Source organism: Solenopsis invicta, chromosome 7 (assembly GCF_016802725.1).
Source record: "Solenopsis invicta isolate M01_SB chromosome 7, UNIL_Sinv_3.0, whole genome shotgun sequence".
Taxonomy (NCBI): domain Eukaryota; kingdom Metazoa; phylum Arthropoda; class Insecta; order Hymenoptera; family Formicidae; genus Solenopsis; species Solenopsis invicta.
Window position 1 is genome coordinate 8,094,384 of NC_052670.1, and position 15,979 is coordinate 8,110,362.

Below are 15,979 nucleotides of genomic sequence, written 5' to 3' on the forward strand. Positions count from 1 at the left end.
TCCTGTCGGCCCGAACTGCAGCAACGTGAATTATTACAAGCGATATCTATAAAGATGTACCTCAAGCACAATAATTTTAATCTTTAATGTGCTTATATACTTTATTCATCTTAATTATAAAAATTCGTGCACTATTTATTTCAGACCACGTTTAATTTTTCTCATGTCGTCTTTCAAGCAATAATCAGAATGTTTAAGATACACCTCAGAAAATAATTCGGTTATCGAAGTTATTAAAGCGGTTATTAAACTTTTGAAGCTGTTGTATCTTAATATCGGTTTTCGTTAGCCAACTAAATTTCACTCATCGAATATCGAAGTAAACGTCTCTTAATTAATGTGAAGCATCACTGTGAACGGATGAAGAGAATTGAGATTTGTTCTAATATCAGCATTATCGATCCATGCAAATTCGGCAACGCGCAGTCATCATCTAATTCTTACGTATCGTCACAATCGTGGGATCAATGACCACGCGTGTTTGTGTCCAAGCATCCACGCACACACACACACACACACACACACATGTGCCCATACACATACATACATACATACGTATGTACATACACACGCATATAACTGCTAGTTGTAAGGACGCAGGCCTTGACCATGAATACGGGTTGGTGGATTGCATAACTATAGTCAAGTGCTTGTGACACAACGATGCTTCTTCGTGTATGTGATCGCGCCACACACGTATACGTACGATCGTGCAACTCGCATTCGCGTGGGTCGATGGGCGATGCTCTCCAACGATCCGCGCGCACATTGCTCAAGAATATTCGCTCGATAATATGAAGCTTCGCCAAAAAATTTTAATCCAATGCTAAAACTAGATAGATTTTTCCGTTTTACGAAATCACTGTCTATATTTTTTGTAAGTTTCTAAAGGTATTTTAAAAGTTTATCGAAAAATTGAATGTTTATAGAACAATTCGAGTTAAATTTGCTTCTAAGTAACTTCAAGTTAAATTTGCGTGACACACACGCGTTATTTGCTTTCAAATGAAAATTCGATTTAATTGTCTAAAAAGATAGTAAAATTGAAAGCTACCGATTTTAGTTTCGTTCTCGATATCGTTTTCCTCTAACCGTGTCCAATCAATATTTATTGTCAAAGCAATCTCCTCTCATTTTTTACGACTATTTGTATTGCCTGTGGATCGTTGAAACAAACGGATGTAGAACGAATTTTTATCTACTATGATCTCTAGTGTTTAATTGACGTATATTGACACACACACACAAAAGTTTTTTATATATATATATATATACTTTAGTAACATTTATTGATTATATTATATATGTATTATACTATTTATATATATATAGAAAATGATAAAAAAATTGGTTTACGATTTTTCACAAAAGAAATATCATGTTACTCAAAGAAATATACATATAACTGAAGCAATATAGTTTACGTATATGTACAATATTTTTTATTTGTGTATTTAATAATTGATTCATTTGATTCATTTACAATGTGTTTAATCATTAATTAATGTTTTATCATTGTGTGTGTGTGTGTGTTTTTATGTATGTATACTAGTAGTGTGTATACATGTATGTATATTAGTGATATGCATTAATATCACGCTGATACTCTTTTCCGTGATGATACTATATTTCTGAAGGATTAATATTTCTATATTCTGACGTGATCGCAATTCACGAAACTCGGCACTTTTTAAGCAGAGGGACGCGAATGCGATTGGAAAGGACGTAAATGTAAGCGCATTCATGCTGAAATACGCTCGATGCACAGGCACGCGCCGGCCATTATGTATCTGCAATGTAAGGCTACGACCTTGCTTTGAGTTTCAAACAGCTGTCCGAGTCTACTTTTTAAACCTGCATGAAGTAGAAGCTGGCGGCGCCGGTAAATTAAAAGAGATGCCGCGGGCGGGCGGCAACAAAGTCGAGCGATACGTAATCAAATTAATGATCACTGATCATTAATTTGACCAGTGATCGGAGCAGCGATTGATTTTTATGATTATCGAGTAACCAATGAGCGTGACTGATCTGACGGCGGAACAAAGTTGGGCGAAATGTAATCGTATTAATCGTTAGTGAATACTCATATTAGCGATTAATTATTTTCATTATTGGATAATCGATAGGCACGAGCAATCCGGCGGCGAGAACGAGGTTGGGCGAAACGCAATTAAATTAATGATTATCGAATAATAAAATTAGCGATAATAGCGATCGATGATATTAACTGAATAAACGCTAAATATGATGAATCAGTGGGATACAGTTAAACAAAAGATAAAATTTAATTATTAAATATAATTACCGAGCAATACAATTAATGATTAAGCCATTGTCGATAAATTAATTGTTAAATGCACAAATTTAAAAAATGTACAATACGTAAATTATATCGCTTCGGCTATATATATTTCTTTGAGTAACATGATATTTCTTTCGTGAAAAATTGCAAACTGTCTCTTTCATCGTCATTTTCAATTTCTGACATTTTTCCCCGCGGTAATAGAAAGATTAAATGTTATACAGTTTCAGCTAAAATCTTTTATTGTGTATGTCTCGCTGAAAAACTCGGTTTACATTTTTCATTTCATTCGACATGTACGCGCTTATTTCCTTTTCTCGCAACGAAAATTAGGACCTTCTTACAAATTGGCTGTAAATCGCGTGGCGCACGATGCAACTTTTATTTCCTAATTCTCATGCTTCCAGAGAGAAGAGAAGAGAGAGAGAGAGAGAGAGAGAGAGAGAGTCTCTGGAAAGAAAAGAGTCAAAACGAATGGCGCACTCGCCGCTTTCCGACAAGGGTCAAATGGCTGTTCAGAGCACTAAGAAACTCGGGGGAGGAGGCGGAGAGAAATATAATTCGCGAATTCCAATTTATCTATCTGGTACATACGTGAAAATGTTCTTATAGCATATTTTTTTTAACTTTCTAATTCACAGAATTAAGAAACAAAAAATAAAGCTGGTATTTAATTAAATAGGAACTGTCTTGTATGTGCGACTCGGCAGATAATTCGCCATTCGTCAGACACGGCGGAGCATTCGTCCGTGCGATTCGTCTCTTTCTACTCCGATTTTCTTTCTACTCACATACGCGCACCTTCGGGCACCTGCATAAATTTGTTCCCCGTGCGATCGTTATCCGACGGAAGTTACTCCCGAAAGTTTTGTCCGTCGAGCGTACTTAAGAGTACGTTGGTTGGTCGGTCGGTCGGTCGAAGGAGAAAGTTCGGCAGCAAATTGAAATACTCTGCCGGCTGAAGTGCTTAACTTCGAATCTCTCTGCGAGAGAGAAAAAAACTTTGCGTGTACTTTGAGCGATATCGTATTTTGCAAAAATATACATGTACCAAGGCAGGTCTTTAAATCTCCAATAAATCGAAACTAAATAATTTTCTTAAAAGAATTTTTTGTGTAATCAGTTCTTTGGAAAAGAAGAAAAAATTTCTCTTTCTGATATCACAAAATAGAGTTAAATAAACATTTATCATAATATTATACAATTATATATTTAAATCTACAAAAAATTACAAGTTGTCTTTTTTACATTATGCAAATTCTATGGCAAATAAATCATTTTTCATTTGTTATCTGAAAAATTGAGACTATTTTGTCGTTATTAGAATAAGAAATTGTCACATTTTCGAAAGAGCTAATTACACAAAAACCTCCTCTTTTTTACGAGATTAGTTTTGATTTATTGCAGATTGCGTACGCTTGAAGATCTGGCTTGATACATTTATATTTTTCAGAATCTGCGCGGTATATTCCTGTTTATGGATAATTACTTTATTTTAAATTATAAAAAGATGATATTTTCACACGTTAACAACTCGACAGCGTGATATCTCGTCATCAGCCGTTCTAATGTGAGCTCATTGCGTCATTATTTATTATAGATATTATCTTAGCGCTCCTCCCTACTAGAAATTCAAATCTTTTTTGGTGTATAAGCATCATCTTTAGGAAAGTAATCAGTGCGCGACGAAATGATTCGGAGATCGAAATTGGGCAGGAGAGATAGGAAGATGGCAAAAGAGGAGTGGAGAAAACGCAAGGAGGGAACAGGAGGATTTCTTCGGGGGAAACGATGGTGGTGGTTACGTGGCGAAGTAGAAGGGAAAGATTCATCAAGGAGACATTGACCCCAGGATTCCGTGCGAGGACCGCCGTGTAATAAAAAGCCCGATGTCTGTACTTGGCGATTCGTCGATTCGCGTGTGCGTGTACGTGCTAATTTTTCGCGCGCGTTTACGTCGATACTCTTACGATGATTAAAAAAAAGAGAGAGAAAAGAGCGAAATAAAGGATAAACAAAGAAAAATATAGGGAAGAAAGAAGAAAAAGGACATGCTAGAACAAATTCAACAAAATAAGGAGAATTTTAGTGACACAATATCCAGAATTGCCAGTTTCCTTATACAGATTTCTAACGTTTTTTTTTTTTGTTGCTAAATAAATATCTGCTCCAATGTAGTAAAAAGATAGTCTATAATAATAATAATAAGTAATTTCTAAATTAAGAGCTATGAAAAATAATCGTTGAATATTGCGATTCTAACAGAATTACATAACGTTGTGTAATGAGAAAAACGTAAAACGTGTTCACATTCGTTTTATTTTCCGCTTCTTATATAACGCGTTAGAAGTCTATACAATTTTCAATTCGTATGGCGTGTCGACTCGCTGATTGACCGTTTTCTACGAGTTAGTACCTAGACACCGCTACACAGACTAGTAGCCAATCATCCTAAATCAATCCTATGTGAACGAACGCGTTCAGAGAAAGTATCTTTTTTTCACAGAATTTTGCTTTATTATATACAAAATTAATTCTCGTATATTAATTCTCGTTTAATTTATAAAAAGCAATCTGAAACTCAGGCCGTGATTAAATGTTCGAAAAATATTTGCCAAAGTATTTATTTCAAAAGTAATGAATATACATATGAATATTATAATGTAAATGTAAAATTATGAAATATTATATATTAAAATGGATGCTGAAAAATTAATATTTTAATAGTAATATTTAAAAATATCACAATCCAATTGATAATTACGATCCATTATGTAATATTTTATTATATTAGATAATTATTATATTTAAAAATATTTAATATATTTGTAGTTTTACAAATTACATTTAAATTTAATAATATATTTCTTTGCTTAATAATTTCTACGTGAGTTTGTCAGTGCTTTTTATACACACGATCGATCACGCGACTGCTACAATACTAATGCATCGGATGCAGCATAAAACGGTAATTGATGGTTAGACTATGTATATTAATAAGTGCCAGGAAATTTACTACGTTCACATATTGTACGGCATATTTTCTTAAGCTGTAGTTTAATTAATGAATTTTGACATAAAATTCCTTGTCTCTGACATCATTTTGTAGAAAATATTTTTAATATATCGAGTTTTTTTTCATCTACACATTCTTTGATTAATAATACAAAATTTATTGATGAAGAATAACAAAAAAATCAAATGTTAAAAGTCAACAAAATAAATAGCCAATAAGAGTCGATAAAGGATCATCGTGTGAATGCAATATTTTATTATTAATAATCGATCTTGTGTCAGCTCTTATGTGGCTCTATGTGGCTTTTTATTTCGTTGATTCTAAACGTGGTTGTTATTTTTCATTAGTCAACTTTATATTTCGCTAACTTTTGTTTTGACAACCTTTTTACTTATTCTGAGTTTTAAAAATGTTTAAAAGTATAGTTCTTTATGAGCAATTAAAAATAACGAGCTTTTCCGATGCAAAAAACTGATTACTTTCGAGAAACATGCAAACGGTTAACAAGGACGTGTCAAAGACTTGAAAAAAGTCTCGATTGTTCACGGCTATTTCTATTCGTTGTTTTCGAGCTTTGTCGTGCGTGCGCGGATTGCGCGTGACGCAAGTTTCGCGCGCGGGAGGTTAACGAGAGTAAAGAGGGTGTTGCCCTCGTCGTTGTCGCGTTGATGCGAGACGCGAATCTGAAAAAGGTGCGCGAGAAAGGTGCGAGAAAAGCGGCGCGCGCGAAAGAAGGAAAAAAGCGCTTCACACGCACTCCGCCTCTGCTGGACCAGTTCATCGGCAGCGCAATAACAGATCCAAACGTGGTTGGTGAATCGGTGATTCTTTTTCGAGTCTCCGATGTTACGTGTTGCCGCGTTTTAGTCTCTCCGGCTTTCCTCTCTCCGGGGAGTCCCCTAACGAGCGAAGATCGTAAACTTCTAACGTTTCCAAGCAGAGAGGAATTATGATAATCTCGATAATTCGTCATTGAAACAGTGCATGATCAAATGCACTTATAAAAGTATACTGATATTATGCAAGACTTATCGTGTGTTATATCTACGTCGAGATATCCACATTGAGATTAAGAAGATTAGAGAGAAAAGATGTAAGAGAAAGAACTCTATAAACGCTACAATATTATTTAATATTAATAAAAAGTGTTTATATGTTCACTTCTGATAATATTATTTACTTCAGTATTTTAAGTTATCGGGAATCTTATAACTTTTAAATGTAATGATTGTAAAGTTTATGAGTATTTTACGTAATGATAATTCACATTAATTTTTCACCACAATAATATTTGTAGAACATTTTGATTTTATTCCACGGATATTAAAGTAATATATTACACGAATGTGTTATGGATATATAATATTAATACATTATTTCCACAATATTAAAATAATATTAAAAATTTATATTTTAATATTAAAATAATATTTGCTTAATATTCTAGGAATATTGTGTGTTTATAGGAAAGAAATAAGAACACTTCTTCTTCTGCTAACGAAGCCTGTTAATGGGTTTGGTTCACACGATCATGAACAAGCGGAATTGAGATCAATTTTCATTGTTCGTTCATTTATTAATTAGAAACACGTTTGATCTCCGTGTCTGTGTATATCAATTACCGGGCATTTTTTTAGCTTCTCATCGTAGTATCATATTTAACTGACACGTTCCAACTCGGAAGTGTAATTACGTCTCGAACGGAGTGAAATCTTACAATTGAATTTAATTGCTCTCGGACTGGTCGTGATCGTACGAATCGTTACGCCGAACACCCGCTATCCCCTTTACGTTGTCCGTCTGTTCTTAACGATATCCAGAACGACCTGTATGCGAAGGAGGAGATACGTGGCAGGAGGTATCGCGTGTGTCCCGGTGAGCCCCGGCCGATTTAAGAGCCGAAAAGAAACCGCGCGGCGTCGCTCGAAGGTATCACTCTCGCGCCACGAGAGTGCCTTAATAAGGTTACGTAAGAGCCGAGAGTGTTACCGGTGGGCTTTCAGCGAGCCGCGCGCGTACATACTCGACCGACTCGTATAAACCCGTAAGCGGTTGCGCGAACGCGGAAGACATTACCTCTCTTTTCTCTCTCGCTTTCCCGCCCGTCTCAGCCCGCAATCATCCCTCTCGTCTCTCCTTTCATCCGACTTGTATCGTTCGCTATCCTCTCCCCCTCCCCCCTTTCTCTCTCTCTCTCTCTCTCTGTTTTTGTCTTTCTCTCTCTTGCTGTCTTTCGCTCTCTTTTCTTTGCTCGCCGAGATCGAGAAAACGACCATGCGATATGTAACTCGCGCGTGTAACATACGAGTGGTAAAAGATCAGCGACAAGAAACATCGGGACGCAGGAAAATCGATACCCGCGTACACGGCGAGTCACGACTTTTTCGAGAAATAGAAATAGTTTGCCACGACTCGCGACGCGCGGATGCACATCTTTCAAATTATCGCATCGACCGGTCTAAAAAAGAACGTTTATACTATATTACTCCGAAACAAGCAAAAGATGACGTGAAACACTGAGTAAAATGTCAAAAGATATCATTTCAAGTGGAGTAGACGAAAAAGTGCCCATTATTTTCTAATGGAATTTCTTTCTCTTTAGTAAAGAAGACTAATAAAATTTGATATATTTTTGGAATCAAATAAAGCTTCTTTCAAAACAAAGGATTCTATCGATTTCTTTACGCGACTAATGCTTTTATTATAAGTAAGGTAAAAATGGAAGAATCGTATTCGTTGTGCAGTGGGACAACTGTATTAGACAATTAAGTAAAACGGATATTAGTATTTCTAAATTTTATATTACTAATTATTTCCATACAAATGTATTAAATGTGCGATGTTTTCTATAATACTTTTGTAAAGTCTATTTTTGCAATTTAATACTGTCCTCTTAATCGAATTCGCGAGACAGTAAGAACATAAATTTCGAGCACCGATTCTCGTAAGGATACCGCCGTTCATTTAGAGAAGAGAAAGAAAACTGTGTTTGTGCTTGGCGAGTCTCCGTGTGGCGAGCCAGACGCATCGCGCATTCTGCAACACATATACATGCACACGCGCATGAGACACGCGTGTGCAACAGATCAGAGTTTCTCTCTCTCTCTCTCTCTCTCTCTCTCTCTCTTACTCTGCGACTGTGTGTCGCCTGCGAGCTTACGTCGTGATCCATGGCCTGTCCCAATCTATGCTGCTAAGGCAAAAGGAAGCAAAGCAAAAGGCGGGCGAACACTTAGCTTAACCCAGTGAGGGGCCTCGGCTACCAGAATAACTTGTTCCGCATTGCATTATTAGACGGTTATTTCAGAGCACGTCTCACGACGCCTTCCCCCGAGGAGGAGGCATTCTGCCTGCTTTCACCGCGTCCTTCGTGTATCCGATTCGATCTGAGAATTAACAGCGCAATTTCACCCGGCGCGCACCAGGTACGCGGCGAATCTCGCTTTAATTCTCTGTCCCGCGTCGCAACGTCCGGCAATGCGCTAAGATTAATCTCTGTCAGATTTAATTTACCATTTCTAAACGTGAGATATGAAATTCCATAGAAAATACGAATGAGATAAAAATTTCTCTTTTCGACAAACCCATTATTTCTAAATATCTCATCCGCGACTCAAACTTATATGAAAAAAGTATCATAACAGTTTCAATTTATGTATAAAAATATGATATTTTCTATAATAAAAAAGTATTAAAAGTATGAATAATGAGAATAATTTGTAAAAATACACATATATTGATTATAATAATCGTAATTTATGTCGTATTTTATAAAAATATTTTTTCTATAATATATAGAAATAAAGTATAAAAGATATGAATGAGTATACTTAGCAACGAATGTATTTAACAACAATAATACTGTTGCATGCAAATAAAATATTTTTATAAAAAATAAATTTTCTTTTCCAATAACTTACAAAATTTTAAGAAATTATATTTAAAAAAAAGAAAGTATAAAAGATATATGAATGATGGACTCTAACTTATATAAAAAAAATATATATCAATTATAATAGTCGTAATTTATGTATAAAAATATTTTTTCTATAAAAAAAAGAGTTATAAGAGATATGAATGGGTGTATACTTAACAACAATAATTCTGCTTCATCCAAATAAAATATTTTTATAAAGGATTTTGTTTTCTCATAACTTACAAGGAATTATATACGTAATCATCTAAAGTGTAATAATTTTCATAATTAATGACTGACAATGTAATTATGATCCTCATGTTGTTTACGTATATGTCAATTATTTCAACCACTAATTAATTACATCTATCGATTGCCCAATAGTTATAAACATCCAACCCTTTGGTCCAAATTAATTTCAATAAACAAGTCAATATTAGGTATCGCGTCCTCGTTTTGATGTTGTCAGCGCAGTTTATCATACCATTCGGTTTTTCGAGAATTCGGAGAATTTAACGAAAAATCGCAACAGATTATTAATTATCGTCGCGCGCAGCTTGCATTTGGGGTGCTGTACAAAGGCTTAATCACTGATTCAATTAGTACTTCGGTACGTAATCCTCTACGCGGTAATTATTAATTTAATTAAATTTCGGCCAATTCTACGTGCGCGCGGTTGTCGTGCAATTGTACGCATACAATTGCACACGCACTGCCGAGAGTACTGCAGAGCCAATCACCACGAGCAGGAGAGAAGAGCCACATTGCAGAGGCCGCGGCGCGACGAGATGCACGTGCAGCGTAAGCATCTGCTCTTTGTTCGGTTTGCCCCTCCGCGCGCGCGGCGAAACGCGGCGCATAACGCCGCTAATGTTAATCACCGACCGACGAGCGAGAGGGCCTGGGTGTGGCATGACTATGGGAAATGGCAGAGGTTAGACGGGATCTGTGCAAACCGCGGTTGCACGCCGCGCGGACGTTCGCGTTGCACGTGTGCGGTAACGTGCGGGCACCGCGGTTACTCGGCGCACGGCATTTTGCACGCTATCGCAACTCTCCTCTTTGCTATATCCCTCTCGCGACTCCCGGCCAAAGACCAGCACGGGCACGACCGCGTCGGTTTCTCGCACGAAATCTGCGCCTCCGATACCGTCCAACGACCATCTCTTTCCCAATAGATCCGATTGCGATCTCGATGATCCGTCCGCGTATTCCGCGGAGAGTTCCGCGGAAACTCGCCACCAAAATCACGATAATTGCATTATAAACGTCGCTATGATGCACAGGCGCCACGATAATCATCGTACGATAATAACTATCCGCGCTGATACTATCGTGATAATTAGCGTGCCTCACTGGGAAATTGTATCTCTTTCGCGCTTCAATTATATAACAATACCGGTTCGTATTTTAACTCTTTTTATTCCTTTTGTGAAATTTACTTTCTTCTTAGACATACCGTTTTTTTTCCTCAAAACTACTCATTTCACACGTTTTTCTTCTTTCGCGCTGCAGTAAATTAATTAATTATGCAGCTGCAGCGACAAGTGAAGCGATACCAGACCTCTCTCTCTCTCTCTCTCTCTCTCTCTCTCTCTCTCTTTCTCTCTCGCGAAAATCAAAGGGCGAAGACGCAACAACGAGGGTGACGCGTGATAATCCCCTTTACTGTCCAAGTTTTTCTCCTCTCCTCTCCTCTCATCCCGTCAAGACTCCACTCTTAATGGCGCGCGGACTCTTGTAAACACGCGGCACTTTGCGTCGCGGTATTTCCTCGGGCAAAAGGGCTCTTTGAATACCGGCTCGACGAGCGTGCAGGAGGGACGGCCCTCGTCGTCGATCGTGCTCTCCTTCCTCTCGCCTCTTGTCTCACGTGTGCGCGCGACAAAAGCCTTTTAACTCTGCGAGCGTTAGACGCTTAACTCCTCGTTTAGCCCAATTTCCCCGACGAGCGCAACACTCAATAGCAGTTAGCGCGCCAGATTTTTCATACTTACCGTTGAATTGATAAAAATTGTTTCAGCAGTATTTACAGACTACTATTTTTATTTTTCTACTTTCCGAAAGAGTGTCGATTTCAAATACTTTTAGAACTGGACGAAGAGAAGGAGAGAATGAATAAGTCTTTATTAAGGCAGTTCCAAGGCAAGCCCTCTAAGAACAAATAGAGAACGTAACTTTTTTGCCTCTTTATCGCAGTTATTAGACAGAAGTAATATAAAGCAAATTAGAGAAAATAGATAAATTACATAATTACAACGTAAAGGATAACCTAAAAATGCAATAAAAATAAAAAAAATTACAAAAAATAATAATAAGTAAAGCAAAGAAACTCAGAGCAGAAAACAAAAGGACATGACAAAATTGATAAGCGATTTAAAGTGAAGTGAGTGGGAGGCAAGTTAGCGTTAACCCTATGCACGACATAACATACTTATGAAAGAAAGAGGGAGAGAACTCGCTTTTATTCAAATTTTGTTGAATATTAAAATTACACGTAAAGTGAACATTGCATCTCGGAAGCATTTCTTCATTTCTTAAAAGTCCTTTGATATGTTTGCCGTGCTTCTAAAGCAAAGCACTCGCCTCATTTTCATTCAAGACTCGCCCGTCGCTTTCTTTGCCATTGATTCTTCGCTCCGCTTTTGCCGTTTTGACATTTAGCGGCGATCCGCGATATCTTACCGTCGGGAATGAAGTCACGGCATTTAAAATATGAAGTATCCGCTGTTGGATGCCGTGGCACGGGAATCGAACCCGGAAATCGAGGCGATCTCGCTTGTTTGTTCGCGGTAGAAGCAGCCCGTGTCGTCACGGATTGGTTACACATCCTTTTCAGGATGTATCTTTTTGCCGTGTATGAATACATAAACGTTTGGAGCACGCGATCATCGAACAAGTAGCAAATGCAAATTTCGCAATCGCTGGATAAGATTATTTTTCTAATTTTAACTCTATATGAGATGTATGTATCCTTGAGAAAGAGAAAGAGAGGAGAAGGGGGGGAGGAGAATTAATAATTATATATCTTATTATTAATACGCATCCCATACAGCACAGCATAGAAAAAACATTGTAAAATATTGCTGAAATGTTGCGTAGTAATATTTTTAATGTTTTTGACATTCTATTCTGTACAGAATTATGCAAATATGCGATGCACGAAAAAATTCATCAATTCTTGAACCTCTGATTAATCGATATTCATATGATTTATGCCAAGCATCAGGTGTCAATGATCCTTTCTTATTATCTTTGGCGGTTATTCATAATTTATCAATGTATTCTCTGACAAATTTCAAGTCGACATCGAGATAAAAAACGAATGAGAAAGCTGTTTTAGACGCAGTGTTTTTTCTTTTTAGAAAAATCCCTATCCGGTAAAACACGTGGCAGTCGTGGTACTGAGAAAGTTCGTTGATTCGAAGCGTCTGGTGAATCCGGCGAGTATGCCGGACGAAGAAAAACAGAAACGACGGAAAAGAAACTGTAAAAAAGGGGGACAAAAAGAAGAAGAGACGGGAGCAAGGGACGAAGCGTTACGTAATGTCGGGTCGCGAGAGATAGATATAACGAGTTAATTACACGACTACGATCTCTCGCGGGATCAATGCACCGGGCAGAAAGAGAGGAAGATAACCAGCCGCGGACGATGAAGAAAGAAAATGCCTAAGAGCGTTATCATCGATCCGCGTACACAAAGGACTTAGGGAATCGATCAGCCAACTCTCTCGTGGGAATAGAAATAAAGAAGGAATATTCCTATTTGCTGGAAACGCGATCGTGCAACGTTTTCAATGCGAAATAATGGAAAAACGCAAGGCTGTATGGAACATGTCTCATTATCAAAAATATAAAACTTTTATAGAATATTCTAGTATTACGTTTGAGTCTGTGTAAAATTTGAGCACAATTTATTTATCGATTTAAATGTTATTTAATTTTTCGTTTATTCTTGATTGTTACGTAAAAATCGCGTTCGGTAGTACTTATTTGCAAATTTTGATGCGGAAATAGCATTACCAATTAAATCAAAATTTTCACATATCCTGCTAATAAAACTCTAATAAATATTCGTGCCAAAATTTATTTAAAACCACTTAGTCGTTTAAAAGTTAATTATTTAAAACTGCACCGAAATATAATTTTCGCTGCAAAATCCATTATAAATCAAATTTTTCATTGTTTTCTTTTTTGCAGCTAATTTCAGGGCCAAAATTCGGGTATATTCGCGAGCAAAATTTTTTTGTTATTGGAAAAAAAAGAATAAGCCTAGAAAAGCCTTTGGTCTTTAAATTTTGATAACTTTTAGTTCGCATTGTACATCCAGAACATTATTAAATAAAATATCCTTTTGAAATCAATAAAATGTCCTTAAATATCTATCAAAAAGTTATTTTAATATTTCAATTTATCGTTATATTGAATAACGCTGTTTCACCAACCTTAGTATGATATAAAAACTGGAATATATACATTGAATAAATATATACAGAATCCGTACATACATATATTTTTCCTATTGTGCAGTCAACTATACGGAAACGAGATGCTATAATGATATCTTGTTTCCTCGGTAACATTCCGTTTCTAGTAAATGATTTACTGCATTTTCGTACGACACGTACTTTCTTTCGACGGGATCAATATTTTACGACAGTTTTCGAAGGAGTCGATTGTAACGTGGAGACGTAACGTGGATTCGATAACACATGCAGCAATTACGAATCGTGAAACGGCGCTGAACTTTACAAGCGGCACGCGGCGATACGAGTAGAAAGTCTCTCTTCGTGCCGCGTAATCGCGATCGATTTCCTCGTATAAAGTAACTCCCCGGGCGTTCTGGGAGGCGAATCAAAACTTTCCTTATGTAATGTGAACGATGTTAGCGCGACGGAGATTTCGGAGGAAATCTTCGCGATTCTGCTGGTACTTTCGTTCCTTTGCACATTTCTCTCGGTTTAGCTGATACCGGCAGCAGAAACGCAAAAGAAAAAAGTAAAAATATAATAACATTCACATGGAAATATACTGCTAAGAAAAGCGATTACACAATTTACTTTTTTCTCTTTTAGTAAGTAACGGTTTTAACAAAGAATATTTTCTTTACAATTGTCTCAAAATATTCTCATTGCGAATTTAAAAAAAAACTCATTATCGTACTGAAAAAAAAGAATTTATATTCTTTTGAAGAATTTTATAAAATTGTATTCAAGAAAAGTTTGAATGATAAATTGAATTTTTGTTTTAACTTAATATCTCTAATTAAAGTATAATATTAAATTACAAGAATTCAGAATGTATTTTAAATTTTACAAATTTAATGTTATGATGAACTTACGAGAGATTTGCGGATATGTGAATTAATGAAATATTTTAAACTAGTAATATTTACTTAATTCAAGTACACTCAGAGAAAAGTTAATTTTAAATTGATGAAATTGTTTCTTTAACTTAGTTTCTTCAAGTTGGAGTAAAGATACCTTTAAGGTAGATAAAAATTTATTTGATTTCAAGAAATTACGTTATTAGCCTTTTTTTGAAATAAATAGTTTATTCAAATTATTTGTTTAATCTAAACAGATAATTTGTAATTTAGAAAAAATACTAACAGAAATGTAAGAGATAATTTAGTCGTCCTGGTTTTAAAAAATATATTTTTTTTTATTTAAAAAAAGATTTGCATTGCATAACAAAACTATTTCTTTAATTCTAATAAAAGAAACAAGAAAAAATTTTTCTTAAATCAAAGAAACTTTTCTTTAATCGTATAGCAAAGTACACAAAATTCTTTGGTTCAAACAAATTTTTTTTTTAGTTGAAGAAACTTTTCTCTGATTGTGAGTGTATATATTTTGCTGTGTGCACACAGAAGTTTACTTTAAATAAATATTATTTGTTTCAAGAAGATGATGAGTGCATGTCAAGACTATTATTCTTTGAGCTAAGAAAATATTCTTTGCAAAGATGATCGTTACTTAAAAGAAAAAAACTAAAAATTATTGAGTGAAAATGATATTTCTCTGTGTGTACTACCAATACATGTAATATTACTGACATATCCTTTACGAAGAAGTACATCCTAGGCGTTGGCGGTCCAAAATGACAGTCAAATTGAGTGTTAACTGCCAAATAAACCTCCAACTTCGAATCGGCAACGCCTAGTTGGATGTATTTTTTTGTAAGAAATATTCACTATCTTTTTATACGGTTCCACATATTCTTCGCGTACAACGTACAAAAATTGTATTCATGGAGAGTGCCTCGGTTACGATTTCTAAATTCGCCCATTACTATCTTCGATAATATCGAAGCGCTGAGCATTCGATAATAACGCCTAGCTAAGAATAGAAAACGCGACGACGCCGTCGATTTGCATTAGGTAGCCGTGCGTTTTAAAGACGTCGTTTAATTATATAGCGGACAAATAACCGTGTATTTAGCGAGCATCGATTACAAATCGCCGCATCGGTAAGAATTAATTACCACGCGGCAATAATCATGCGTGCCACGCGGGGCCAATGCAAAAGCCGCGGCGGTTACGCCAGCAACAGCAGCGGCCGCAACGATAGTCTCTCTATCGTTTAGGGGTGATTCATCGGTGGGTATCGGTGAACGCTGTGGCGATATTTTTCCCCGTTAATTGATCCCCGATGGCCCTTTGGAGCTTCACTGTTAAAAATCGACGACCAGTTTGAAACATCTTTTTTTTCAAAACTGGTTGTTCTGATCTTTTTTCGAAAGC

At 36.2% G+C, this 15,979-nt stretch overlaps 1 protein-coding gene across 1 annotated transcript in view; it reads left to right on the forward strand.

The window, feature by feature from the left end:
* The window catches only part of LOC105201637 (ecdysone-induced protein 78C), an 83,413-nt gene that overhangs the window by 31,222 nt on the left and 36,212 nt on the right, over positions 1–15,979 (forward strand). The gene's annotated exons all lie outside the window — the stretch shown is intronic.